Source organism: Mauremys mutica, chromosome 9 (genome assembly GCF_020497125.1).
Source record: "Mauremys mutica isolate MM-2020 ecotype Southern chromosome 9, ASM2049712v1, whole genome shotgun sequence".
NCBI classification, from domain to species: domain Eukaryota; kingdom Metazoa; phylum Chordata; order Testudines; family Geoemydidae; genus Mauremys; species Mauremys mutica.
In genome coordinates this window covers 18,314,168-18,326,947 of record NC_059080.1, presented here as the reverse complement: position 1 = coordinate 18,326,947, position 12,780 = coordinate 18,314,168, and the positions used below count along the sequence as shown (strand labels likewise).

General features: G+C 46.0%; 1 protein-coding gene across 2 annotated transcripts in view; it reads right to left on the bottom strand.

The window, feature by feature from the left end:
• PAK3 (p21 (RAC1) activated kinase 3) overlaps nucleotides 1–12,780 on the bottom strand; it is a 181,308-nt gene that overhangs the window by 90,568 nt on the left and 77,960 nt on the right. Inside the window, exon 1 of one of the 2 annotated variants that reach the window (XM_045030767.1) lies at nucleotides 3,786–3,992. The exons of the other annotated variant lie outside the window; for it this stretch is intronic. The gene's annotated coding sequence lies outside the window, so the exon portion shown is untranslated. Of the gene's footprint in view, nucleotides 1–3,785; nucleotides 3,993–12,780 lie in introns of those variants that run through there. 2 annotated transcript variants of the gene reach the window in all.

Here is a 12,780-nt window from a genome sequence, read left to right as displayed (position 1 = left end):
AAAGGTAACCAGCAGTCTTCCTGCAGGAGCATGACTAACTGATGGGCTACCAGGGCTAGTAACTGAGCTTCGCCCCTCGCACGCCTATGTGTCACTACTGTATAAGCACCAGGAGACAAAGATGCAGCCTGTGGCGCCCCTGACTGGGCTGTCACTGCCCCTTATTCAAGACTTATAAAGTGGCTCTGTGGAGAAGGGCCCCGGCCACAAAGCTTGGATTTGGATCCCAGCTTCCCCGCATTTTTAGGGACTGTTCGGATACAGGATTTTGGTTCCGTCCAATATAGACAGAGGAGCCAAAATCCTGTCACCTTCAGTATGGCCAGGATTTCACCCAGGGAGTTTGTTCGGGTTTGTCTATTTGAAAGGATGGCGGATCCACAGGTTTCTCGAGACCGAGCACTGTAGGAGTTATGAAAACCTGCCAGAGAGTTATTGCAAGGAGGATGGTGGTGGATCCTTTCATTGGCGAAGGTGTTAAAAGGGGCTTGCGGTAAGGGAGTAGCGGGGAACATATCTGAGCATAGGGCACAGAGCCCATGATTACAAAGGCAGACTGCCCTGGTGAATGCCTGCCACTGGGCTGATCAGAGGTGCAGCTCTCATAAATCGCTGCTGCTGAAACCAGTAGTCCGTGTTACTTTGAATCCTTCTCATGGCTAATAGGAGCAAAGGTGCAGCTCAGACATGCTTCTAGTAACTAAATGAGTAACTACATGAGTAACTAAATGAGTGAATCCAGGATTAGTGCAGCCAGCCATCCCCCCAGGTCTAGAACAAAGAACACCTGTGCAAGTCTAGAGCAATTCCCTAGATCAGATTGCCTACACAATCCTTGCATATCTGCACACACACGCCTAGAGCAACCTCTCCACTCAGCCCTACAGCAACCTACCCACGATGCTACCAAGACCCAGAGCAGCCCACTGACCTGCTCTTTTAGAGCAGCTGTCTCATCCTCCCACCCTGGCCTAGCCCAACCAACCCAACTGCCCACCCTCCTAGCCCAGGGAAACTTTCCTCCCAGTCCTGGAGTAGCCTACCCAGATTCCAACCAGCCCAGACCTAGAGCCAGGCATCCTCCCAAGTCCACAGCAACCTTTCCATCTTCCCACCCAAGCATACAGTAATCCCACCCACTAGTCCAGGCCTCAAGCATCCCTTTTCCTCCTACACCTACAGCAACAACCTGTCCTAGAGAAATCCACCCACTCATCCTTTCCAGACCTAGAGCAATCCATCAATCCCTCTCTGAATGCCCAAAGCAACCTTCCCGCCCAATCCTGGAGCAACCTACCAAAGCGCTCACCAGACTTCGAACCTCCTTTGACTGTATGCCTGATGTTTTTTAACTGCTATTTCTATTAGCAAAGAAATTCTAACTAGTGACCAAATTACTGGGGTCACTGCCACTACCTGTTCACCTTCCAAGGCATGGGTAGGTTTATCGCCCCATTGCGCTTTTCCTCTTTGCCTGTCTCCATCACACGACACAACACAGATGGGTTCCATGAGGGATGAGATAAGTGCACAAGGGCCTTGGCTACACTGGACCTTTTTTGGAAAATTCCCCCGTTTCTACCGTCAATGCAGTAGTGCAGATGGCCCAGCAGAGCCTTAAGGACCATGTTATTGATGCCTGCCCACACAAGGTCTAGATGGCAAGGTGGCAGCTACCTTTGCCCCATCTGTCTGAGTGCCCCACCTTTCCTACCATTGGTGGAACAGAGCCACTGGGAGCAATGGTGGGAAATCTTAAGAAAAAAGTTGAGTATCAGCAAGACCAGTCACAGGGAATGCTACCATCATGGCTCCTAGGCAGGAAGCATGGAGGGTTTGCCAGCTCTCAGCCTCTCGATCCTCTTCTCTAGTCCCAAGCTGCTGCCTTGACCGAGTGAGATTTTCTACCCTCCAGTCCCCTGTCATGCTCGCTCATCCTGCCACTATAGACTTCACCCTTTGCTTTTCCCCTTCCAGCGCTCCCTCCCAGACACCCCACCTTGCCTCCTCCCATTCCTCTTCCAAGCCCTCGCCCATCCCACCTGTCTTCTCCCAGGCTGCCTCCTTCCCCACCTTCCCCTCATAGTCTCCACCTGCTCACTCTTTCCTTCCTCCCAGCTGCCCGCCCTGACCATCCTTTCCCCTTCCCCTCACGCCCACTGCACACCAAGCCCATGCGCCTCTCTGCCGTCCTCCTCGCTTTGCCCACGCCCCCTCTCTCGTCACAGGGCTATCCCGTGCTCCTCACTGTCCCCACACATTCCCCGCCCACCAGCCACACATAGAGACCCAGCATAGAACGTTACCTCATACAAGAGACAGGCGACATTGGGGAGCATTTTGTTTCATCTTCCCCTCAGGCCCCAGCATTTTCTTTTCTCTCCCCCTCAGGCCAGCAGCTGCCTTGCCCACAACCCTTGTGACAGTGAGTCCTGCTGACCATGCTGGGAACAGTCAGATCAGCACCCTGTCACCCAGCAAAGTGGAGTTTGATCTCTAACTAGCCACTTCCCACTGCTACCGCCCCAGCTTCCACGCAGCAAGCAGAAGCATTTACTGGCCAATTAGGAAAAATAAAAAACAAACCCCAAATATTCCTTACATGTGATTAAAAATTTGTTTGGGGGAGGAGGGCGCAGAAGAGCGGGAATGAAAGGTGCAAACTTGTTTGCCAAACTCTCCAAAGGAGTGCTAACTCCTGGTAAGTTTAGCGTCAAAGTTCCCTATTAACAAGAACGGGGATTACTCAAACACCCTGGCTCCCAGCACCCCAGGCCTCTGGTGGTTCCAAAGACAAGTCCAGAGCCAGACCTGCACTTCACAGCTCAGGCCCATGTCCATTCGACATTTCCAGACACAGCGCAATATGAAGCAACAGTTTTTCCCCTTTTCCTCCCCATATTTCTTTACATGGAATAATATTTAAAAGAGTTTGGCTCTATAAAATGCAGTTCAAGTCTAACACCAGAAAAAACTGGATTCTAAAAGAAGATGAATGGGCTTTGGGGCACCAGCGTTGAAATCATCTCCCACTCTGAGGAGAGGAGACTGGAGCAGCAGAGCTGGGCTGTAACATTTCCTCAATTGGCTAGTGTACAATATTGGGACAAAGGGACAACCCAACACAGGGACAGCTTCATTGTGGTGTCACAAACCACCACCATGTGTGTGCATGAGAGAGACCAAAATCGCTGCATTTAATCTATTGGGGAAAACTTAGCAAGAAAGTGTTTTAAAAGGGGTGAATTAGGTGCATTTTGCCAGCAAATGACGGAAGAATAAATAACAAAGAGTCTATAGGTTTTCTTACTCTTCTGCAGAAGCACAGCCTAGAAAACTGCATTGTTGGGATTCGATTTCAAACACACCAAGACAGCTTTTATGGTTGGTGTCTGTGTTGACACAACTTCAGTGCCAATGCAGGCTTTACGGTTTTTATTTTAACCAGGAAGTTATCAATCTCCATTTTTTTTAAAAATTCAGATGCACTGCAATAATACAGGTGTCAAGAATGGGGGAAAATACACAAAACCTAGAATAGACCACCGAAACCTCTCCCCACAACCAAATACCCCACACAGCATCAGTTGTGTTGAATGGTTTCCTTCCCTTAAATACAGTCTCGGAAACAATAAAGGAAATTTAAACAGAACACATGGCTGTTTGTAATGCTCATTGCAGGCAGTTTTAAGAAAGCAACCATAGGCCATTCCTCTCCCAGCTGAACAGCACAAGATAAGGCACCAATTGCACTGACAGCCTGATAGCAAAAATAAAGGCATTACCTGCACTGTGTCCTGTCATACTGCACCCGATTGTCCACCTTCGAGGTCTGGTATTGTCAGTCAAAAGCAACCTCCCCTCCAAGCTTAGTCCATCTGCAAGCTCCCCATTCTCTGTGGAGAGCAGCTTCTTGACCTCCAATCCTAACATTAGTAGCTTGGATGCTTCACTGCCTCCTTGCTGTTCCCTAGCCCATGTCGTCACCAGGTTTTGGCTGCACTCATTGGCGGAGAGAGAGCAGATAATAATACTACTAATAGCACTGAGAGGGCTGGAATAGGCAAATCTTTTGTTTCAAGGCAGGAAACGCAGGGAAAGCTGAAGTGGGAGAGGGAATAGAGAAACTTGAATAAAATAACACAGGAGTGGTGTAAGAATCTCCTCACTTGCAGCTGGTTAAAAAAAAGCAAGTGTCCCAATCCGGAAATGCGTATACATGCGTACACAGACACAGAGACACACACACACACCTTTATATGCAGCACCATCCCCTTCATTCATGGGTTTATTTTGAAGGATAAATGGATCCCTATGCCATACAAAACTACTTCCTGAGCCCAGCAAAGGAGGGAATATTGAGGCATTCAATTTTTTACATTCTTTTTTTCCCATGTGAATTCAGTGTTGGTTTAGGGTGCTGGATTTACAGCCATTGACAATGAAGACAACTGTTTATCCATAGAACACACATTGAGCACAGGCGGGAGTACTGCAACTTGCAAGTTTCCCCAACATTGTCCTGTCAATATACCTCAAGCCAGAACTGCAGGGATTAGAGGATAGTTCACTGTTCTGGGCTCTTTCAACCCTTGTCCTTCATCATATTAAAGCTATATCTGACTTACATCTGTAGGTTTGGGTTGGCTCATGGCACTGGTTTCTCTTTGTCCAATGAGAAGGTGAAAATTTCATGAAACTTGCTTAGGTTTCCACAATAAGCCACTTTGCTAAATGTCATCCCCATGTGTTGCTGAATTCTATGTGCTTTTGCTGCAGCAGTTCTTTTTCCAAACAAACTTCCAGCCAGTCTTGAATAAAGAGGACACTTTTGTGCAATGAGCCATGGATTAGTCCGAAGAGATTCCCATTTCCCCCTAGTGTCTTTTCAGATTATTTTTCTTGCTCTTTCTTTCTGTTTAGGATTTTAAAGCACTGAACTCTGGCTTGAAGAATTAAATCTTCCGAGACAGTCAGATCCATTTTGCCGCTTCTCCAAAACCAACAAGTTGGATTCCTACTGACAAGATAGGTTTGAAAAGCAGAAAACCATCCCATTTTAGTTACAATACTGATGATAATGACCTTACATTTATACTGAGCCTTTTAAAACCATACATTGAGATCACTTTGGCAGCCATTAAAATGTGCCCACCTCTGGGATGAAGCTGAGTGCCTGAGCCTTCTGGGATGAAGCACAATACAAAGCCACGATACGCGACAGTTTGGGGCAAAAAAACGAACAATACCTTTTCCTGGCTGAAACTTCAGGATAAATTTACGCAAGCAGAATGTAATTACCCAAGTCAAAATGTGACCAAGATAACAAGCACGCCCCATCCTACAAAGCACCATGTGATCTTCAATGACCCCATGTAGTCATGCCTGAGTTGTACAACTCATTCAAAAGACAGCTTCTCCAGTAGCAACACCATGCTGGGTCACTGATTCAATTCTGACTCAGAAGAGCAGCCCTTACTGAACTGCTATCACTACTTCCTGCTACACACAGAGGTTTCTCAAAGGTCTTCTATCCAGGAAGTACTAATCTAACCTAATGCTGATTAGCTTGTGAGACCTGATATGATCACGTACATGGTGTGTATGGCAAGGTGGCATGGCTGTTCTACAGAGGATGTCTAGGTAATATTAGTGCCAATATTCACCAGGCCTGCTCAGCAATCTCATGGCAGTGTAAGAGGGGAATCTCTTCCCACTCAGCAGGCAGCAGGAATGGTTGTACTGGTAATTTACATATCACGGACACTGTTTCCCCCATCACTAGGAGAGTTTTGCTGGATCATGAGAGCCAGCACTGGGTGAATAATTTATAGGGAATTGCTTCTCTTTTGTGTTAGGTAGGATGGATTTTCAAAAGTGCCATGCCAATAGCCTAACTTTGCTCCCTTTGAAGTCAATAGGAACAGAGTTAGACCAATGCAGAGAGCTTTTGAAAGTCCCACTGCCCAGAAAGAGCTTGCACTGATGGCAACTCTTGGATGAGTGAGTGAACGGCGACCCAGACATCTACGTAGAACAGGGATTCGTTTATAAATATAATTCAGACTAGCTCAGACTCCGAATCACAGTTTAACAAATAATCCACATCTTTATAGCCACCATTTAAGTATAAGAAATGTGCCCTGTTTGAAATTTCCTGGGGCTGGCACGGCGTGAGGACAAGTGCTGGTCAGAGCATTGCCTAAGATGCACCAGTACACGTCATGAGGCAGAATCAGTGGGTGAATAAGGTCCATTCATTTAAAAATCAAACTAATCATGTGACTTGATCACATGCATTTTTTTAAAAATAGATACACATATGCAAGGGCCTGGCCCGTGGACTCTGCCTGTGTTTCACAAAGACCAGGCCAGCACAGCATACGAAGGGGTCATTTAGTCTCCTATTTGTTCTATCAAAGAGCATAAAAATGAAGCCAGCATCAGAGGCTGGAGGGAGAGAGGAGACTCGTTCTCCCCCTGCACTATTTAATCGGGGAATATGCCCCCAGATCTCAGTTTCCACTAAGGTTGTAACCCTTTTGGGTGCAGAGACAACCGTCAAAATATCACCAAAGCATCGGGGGGATATTTGGCAAGTGATTTATCCCAAAAGTCATGGGGGCTTTTGAATGGTCCTAGCACCACTGCCCAGGGTGGGCCTTTGGGGCTCCCCAAACCCTTGGCTTTTGGGATTGTGGTTTTATGGGGACCCCTTCTAGCCATCTCCAGGCTATTGCCACAAGCTACTCTCAAGCCACCACCTGGCTCTCTGAATTCGAGCCAGCTTATCTACTGAGGTCACCAACCACAAGGGATACTGTGATGATGAGTGTGGTATAAGAACCACCCATGTAGAACAGAATAGAATAGTTGTGGGGAGGGACTGGATCTCAGTAGAAAAACCTATTCAGCTACAGAGAGAAGGCACGATGAAGGTAAAAGACATGGGGACCAAGCTCGGCACAAACATACCCATGCAGTTCCCCTGAGAGGGGGAAGGGAACATCACCCACCTTCAGGATCATCCCTGACCCATCTTCAGAAGCAGCCCCTCCTCAGTAGGGAAGAGAAGGAGCCCCTTAGGGAACAGAGGGGAAGGAACTCTGGTGAAGGGAGATGGGGAGAGATAGAAGGGCGGTGTGGCATAGGAGAAAGCAGGAGGAAGAAGCCACAAAAAAGGTATTTTATTGGCATTTGGGGACTCTGCCTCTGACTGGGGAAGTCCCCCCAAGAGCACAGTACCTGTGGGTCCCCCCTCAAACCCACCCAATCATTCTGAGGTTCACGCACACTGGAGGCTACACATAAGGGGTCCTGCGTGCACTGTATGCTTCAAGGCATGTTGACAAAGGGAACATTGTTCTTTGCATTCTCAAGGGCTAACTGCTTTCCACTGACAGGGAATGATTTCACGGCCATAGAACTGGGAAGGCCCAAGGGCTCTGAAATTCTGCAGTTCAGGTTGGACTTGCTCGGCTGGTGTGGCACTTTGGACAGACAAGGGTTTTGATGTTGCTGCAGAATCCTGCTTAACCTGGTCCCCCAAATCTTTAGTGGGTCACCACAAGATTTCTGTCTCCTACTTACAGAGCACAGGAGAGGATATCTCCCTGCTGGATGCTAATTTAAAGTGCTACATAAAATATAAGTGTATTGAATTGTCATTTATCTGAAAAGTAGATCAGAGTTTGCATTTACACAGAGCCTCCCTTCCCGAAGCATCTTAGGGACCCAATTCAGCCCTGTCAGCTGAGAGGGGCATGCTGAGCACTCCCCACACACTCCAATTCTGTGAATGCCAGAGGCCAATTTAGCCCCTGGCCCATGTTAGAGTAGCTTCAGGAGCTGCCCTACCTTGAGCCACAGCCCCTATGGGCCATAGCAGCAGCCAGGAATAACCAGGGCATAACTTGACCACGTCTCCTCCCTCCTCTGGCCTGCCTCTTACACATCTCCTGCACCAAGGGCTCTTGTGGAAGCACAGAGCTGGCTGCACCAACTCCGTGTTTGCTGAGGAGGCTTCCTACACTGGGATGCTGCTTGGGGGAGCTTAATGGCTGCTTCCTAGTCACTTTGTGCAGACATAGCCAGTGTACGGTGACCCTGATGCAGGAGTGAATTCCTCCTGACAGCTATATCGGTACAGCCCCACTTAAATACACTGGGCTGGAGGGAGACAGACAACCAGTGCATAACCAGGTAGGGGAAAGGGAAATATCAGCAGGATGAGCCCCTATTCTTATGAAACAGGCTGAGGACATTTAAAGTCATTGCAAAGGAGCTGAAATCTCCCTTTTCAGATCTGATCAGATAGTCTGTCACGCAGCGATAATAAATAATAATAATACTTGGCATCTATAAACTCCTGCATACCCAGTTCACCCTGAAAGGACTTAGCACTTACTACAATCATTTATTGGCACTCACCCCGTGTATCTGAGTGCCTGCAAGCTTTGAAGTCTCAATAAAAGAGGCCAAGTACTGTGCTCCCCGGTATTTGCAGAAGACCTGCAAGGATGGCCACACAGGCAAGGAGACAAATCTTTCTTGGGAAAAAAAGAGAGCAACTTCTCCTAAAAGTGTATAAGTTTGTGCTTAAGCTGATTTCTACAGGGAGTGAATTCTAGAGCAAAGTTTCTCAACCTTTTAGATACCAGGAACCGGCTTGCTGCCTTCCTAAACTGTGTCACGGAGATCTCAGGGACCGGCACCGGTGCATGGACCAGTCGTTGAGAAATACTGTTCTAGAGGAGCAGCAATTCAGGAAAGCTCTGCAACCAAATGTCAGAAGCATCACTGCTGGGAATCCTTAGGTCAATACTACTGACATTTATTCAACCCTAATCAAATCTATGGCTCCAGGTACAGCAGTCCAGGTATGCCAAAACTCAGGCTTAGCGACACTGAGCAATCCCTCGTGGCTTGCATTAGGCAGTATATGCAAACGTATCCTCTGATAGTTATGGAACTGGTTCCACAGCATTTACCACACCTCCCTGGCAAACCTGACATACTCTTTGCAATATAGCATGGCTATTAATTGGATGTCAGTGCTTTTCTCTCCCCCTCTCCATCTACAATAATTAGTGGGTGCTGCAAGTGACTTTGTACTTCAGAGGAATTTAGTGATAAGGAATTCTCCCCCCTCCCCTTAAAACAAAAAAAGCAACATAACTGATCTGGATCCTGACTGCATGACTGTCAGTGTTATAGCAGCATCCAGCCTTCTGACTGGATTGTAATTGATCACCATTCTGCAATAGCTCTGACCGAGCCTGAATTAGTTAATTGAAATGCTGTATATTTTGTGTGTGTGTGTGTATGGCCCTGATTACACATTCACCCCTCACCCAGTTTGAAGTTTTGAAGTCAGCTGTGAAGTGATTTGAAATAGTAACACTGCAGACTGGTTTTGCCACTGTGCTGAGCTGGGGTTTGGGGAAAAGCGACAAGGAGGAACACTGCAAACTAAGAATTAATTTTTTTGGACTGGTTGGACTATGATGTCATGGTTTCCCAGCTCCCCCACGATTGGCTGACGGGTTGAGCATCTGCTGAGAGCTAAGGGCTGGTTATTTGCCTGAGGTTCAGACCTTTCAGAGCAGCTTTGAATCATGGCTGGTTGTCGTGACAACCTGGAGAGTGTCAGCTCCTGATAACCGAATAATGAGGTTGTCACCAAAAGGAGTCCCTCCATCAGCAAGGTTTAGTGATCATTAATGTAACTGAGGCAAACGTGTGAGCAGAAAAGGTAGGGAGATCATTTGTCGCTGCTGGCACACAGGACTAGCCTGCCTTGCAAAGGTGCTTCATTAGCTAGGAAACACCTAACAACACATAGCTATGGAAACCAGTTAGGTTGTTTCACAACAGTGACTGTGTCAGAAAAGCTCAGTTATGGGATCTGGTACCTATGGAAATCCAAGCAGAGGAGAAGCAAGAGGAATTCACAAATATTGAACTGAAATGACTCGAGCCAGCTATGATCCAGTATCCATGTGGTTAAACCCTGCACAGTGGACAATGACACCACATGGTCCAGGGTAGAGGGCACGGGACTGGGAGTCAGGAGACCTGGATGCTACTCCTAGCTCTGCCACTGACTTCCTGTGTGACCTTGGGTAAGTCACTGAATCTCTCTGTGCCTCAGCTTACGCCCTCTGTAGAAAGGATAATATGATAATACTTACCCACTTCTGTGAAGAGCTTTGAGGTCTAGGGATTATAAATCCTAACTACTAGTTATTGAGAGAGGTGGCTGGTAGCAATGGCAGTTCCAGAGGAGGAGGAGGACTCATGGTCAAAGATGTGGCTGACCAGTTAGAACAGAGACGCCCTCCACTCAGTGCTGCTACTTTCAATGCCTGCAGTCATTTATATATATAGAGAGAAGCCAAGGCAAGTCCCCTGCCTCAAACTATCTGTTCCCTGGCACTAAACATTCAATATATTCCTACTTTGCCCCCTTTACTAAATATAACCCAGTCTTTTGCATCCTCCTCCTTATGGACTTGATCCTGCATTGACTGAAGTCAATGAGAGTTTTCCAATGGACTGCAATGGGTGCAAGTTGGGACCTATATTATAACATGCTTTTTACCTCTGTGCACAATCACAGACCTTTCCACACACAAACTTGGGGAAATTCCATCACTAAGTTTTGTAAACTGCTGCACCCCCTAAAACAAACTTTAACAGAAGAATGAATTTTACAAATGTCCTGGAGGTCTCAGTTGCTGCTGTTGCACACTCATTTCAAGGGTGTTTTTAGAAAATTCAGATTTTATAATTTTGCTGAAAAGGGAGTGGCTGTGAAAATTATCTCTGTAAATAACTATTCATTAATCCCTGGCTGCAAGAGTTAATTGGCAGAATGATTATTTTTTCCACCTTTCCTACGTTGTTTTTAAAGTACCTACCCCAAATCTACTCTTTCAATGGTAGAAGTATATTCATAAAGTGTTTGCATTTAAGATCAGCTGTAGCTTATGTGATTATATTTTAGTTTATGTTTTTGGCTCCAATCATAATTTGGTCATACTCAAAAATGAGTGCTTCAACTGTGGATTTAATTGAGATGTAATAAGAAAATTAACATATGTCAATTAAACACCAATTGACTATTAAGACTGGGTTTAATAGAGATCTATCTTAATATATAGTTGTTACACCTCATTAAGCAGTTGTTGAATCCCAGTAACTGTTGTTAATAATCAACTGGCATTTAACCCGCATCCAATAACTAGCACTGCTAAATGTAGTGTTGACATACTATGGTGACGGGTAGCAGTATAAAACTCTAAGGTAAGGTCTTAGACGCAGGAGGAAAAATATCAGAATAATAATGGGACACATAATGGACCCTAGGTCCTCAAATCCTGCCTCCCCTAAAAGGAACAATGTGTCGGAATATCCACAAGGAGATCCCTATCCCAGAGTCCACTCCTTCAGGAAAGGATGTTCTGAGACAAGGATCTGAGGCATTGTATTGCACATTGCATGTTCTAAATACTGCATAAGCCTTAATTAACCCTCACAACAGCCCTGTGCAGTAGGGAAGTAGTATTATCCCAGTTTTACAGATGGGGAAACTGAGGCAGAGAGGTGACGTGATTGGCTCAGTGCTGCCCATCAATTCAGTGATAGAGTCAGGAACATACCAAGCAAGTCCCCAACTCTTTGTCTTGTGTACCGTCCACCAGAGAATTTTGCCTCACAATTTTGCAGTCGGGTTTTACAAATTCAGACACCACTCAAAATGTTTCTTTTTAAAACGGCAATGGAAACAGGGGTTATATATTGCCCTGCAGGACTTGCAGCCCAAACCATCACGGCATTGGCCTAGTGCATGAGACTCTCCTAGTCAAAGGTGAGCAGTATGTTCTTATTGGGCAAACAACATTTTAGCTTTGCTGTTTTTTAAAAAAAGCTGCCCAGGATGAGGAGTTACTCGGAGATCTAAAAGCCAGGGTACCACAGGTGGTGGCTTAGGTTAGCTGCCTGAATACATACCCAAGGGGTCTAGACAGGTATGTACTTAAGCCGCTAGGCCCAGTCACTGACTGTGCTACCTCAACTACACTGCTATTTTTAGTGTGCTAGTTTGAGCAGAACGAGCGAGGGTGCATCTCAAATGTAGACATACCCCTAGTGAATAGGGCACTGGACTTGAGGGTGAGACCCTGACAGCATTGAAGTCGATGGCAAAACTCGCATTGACTTCAACAGAACTAGGATTTCACCCAACATTGGTATTATTCTTTGCTCTGCCACTGACATAATGTGTGAACCTGGGCATGTCACTTAGCCTCTCCAGGCTCTGGTTTCCCCATCTATGGAAATGGTCATGTTTACTCATGTTTGGTAAGCACTCTCAGATCTGTGTATGAAGAGTGTCGTGTTAGGGCTAAGTATTTTTGTGATTAGAAGAGGAAGTAGGGAAGTGTTTGGGAACTCATTGTATAGCAAAAATGTCTCAGACAGAGTGGTGTATCCTCAGCTGGCATCAAATCACCGTAGTTCATTGACTCCCATTCTATGTCATAGTTTCCCCATCTGTAGAGTAGCTAGAGCTAAAACGAACATTTTCAAACTTCCATGAAAATACTTGTGCAAAAATTATTCACTTTTTTGTGCAAAATTATTTTCTGTTTTGCAAACAGCTTCTAGAATGGTCCCTATTTTTAGAAAATCTGAATTTTCAACTAAACGGGCTTCAAAAAGCATCCAAAAATGTTCACAAACATCTGCATTTTCTTTCCAAAAACTAGGGGTATG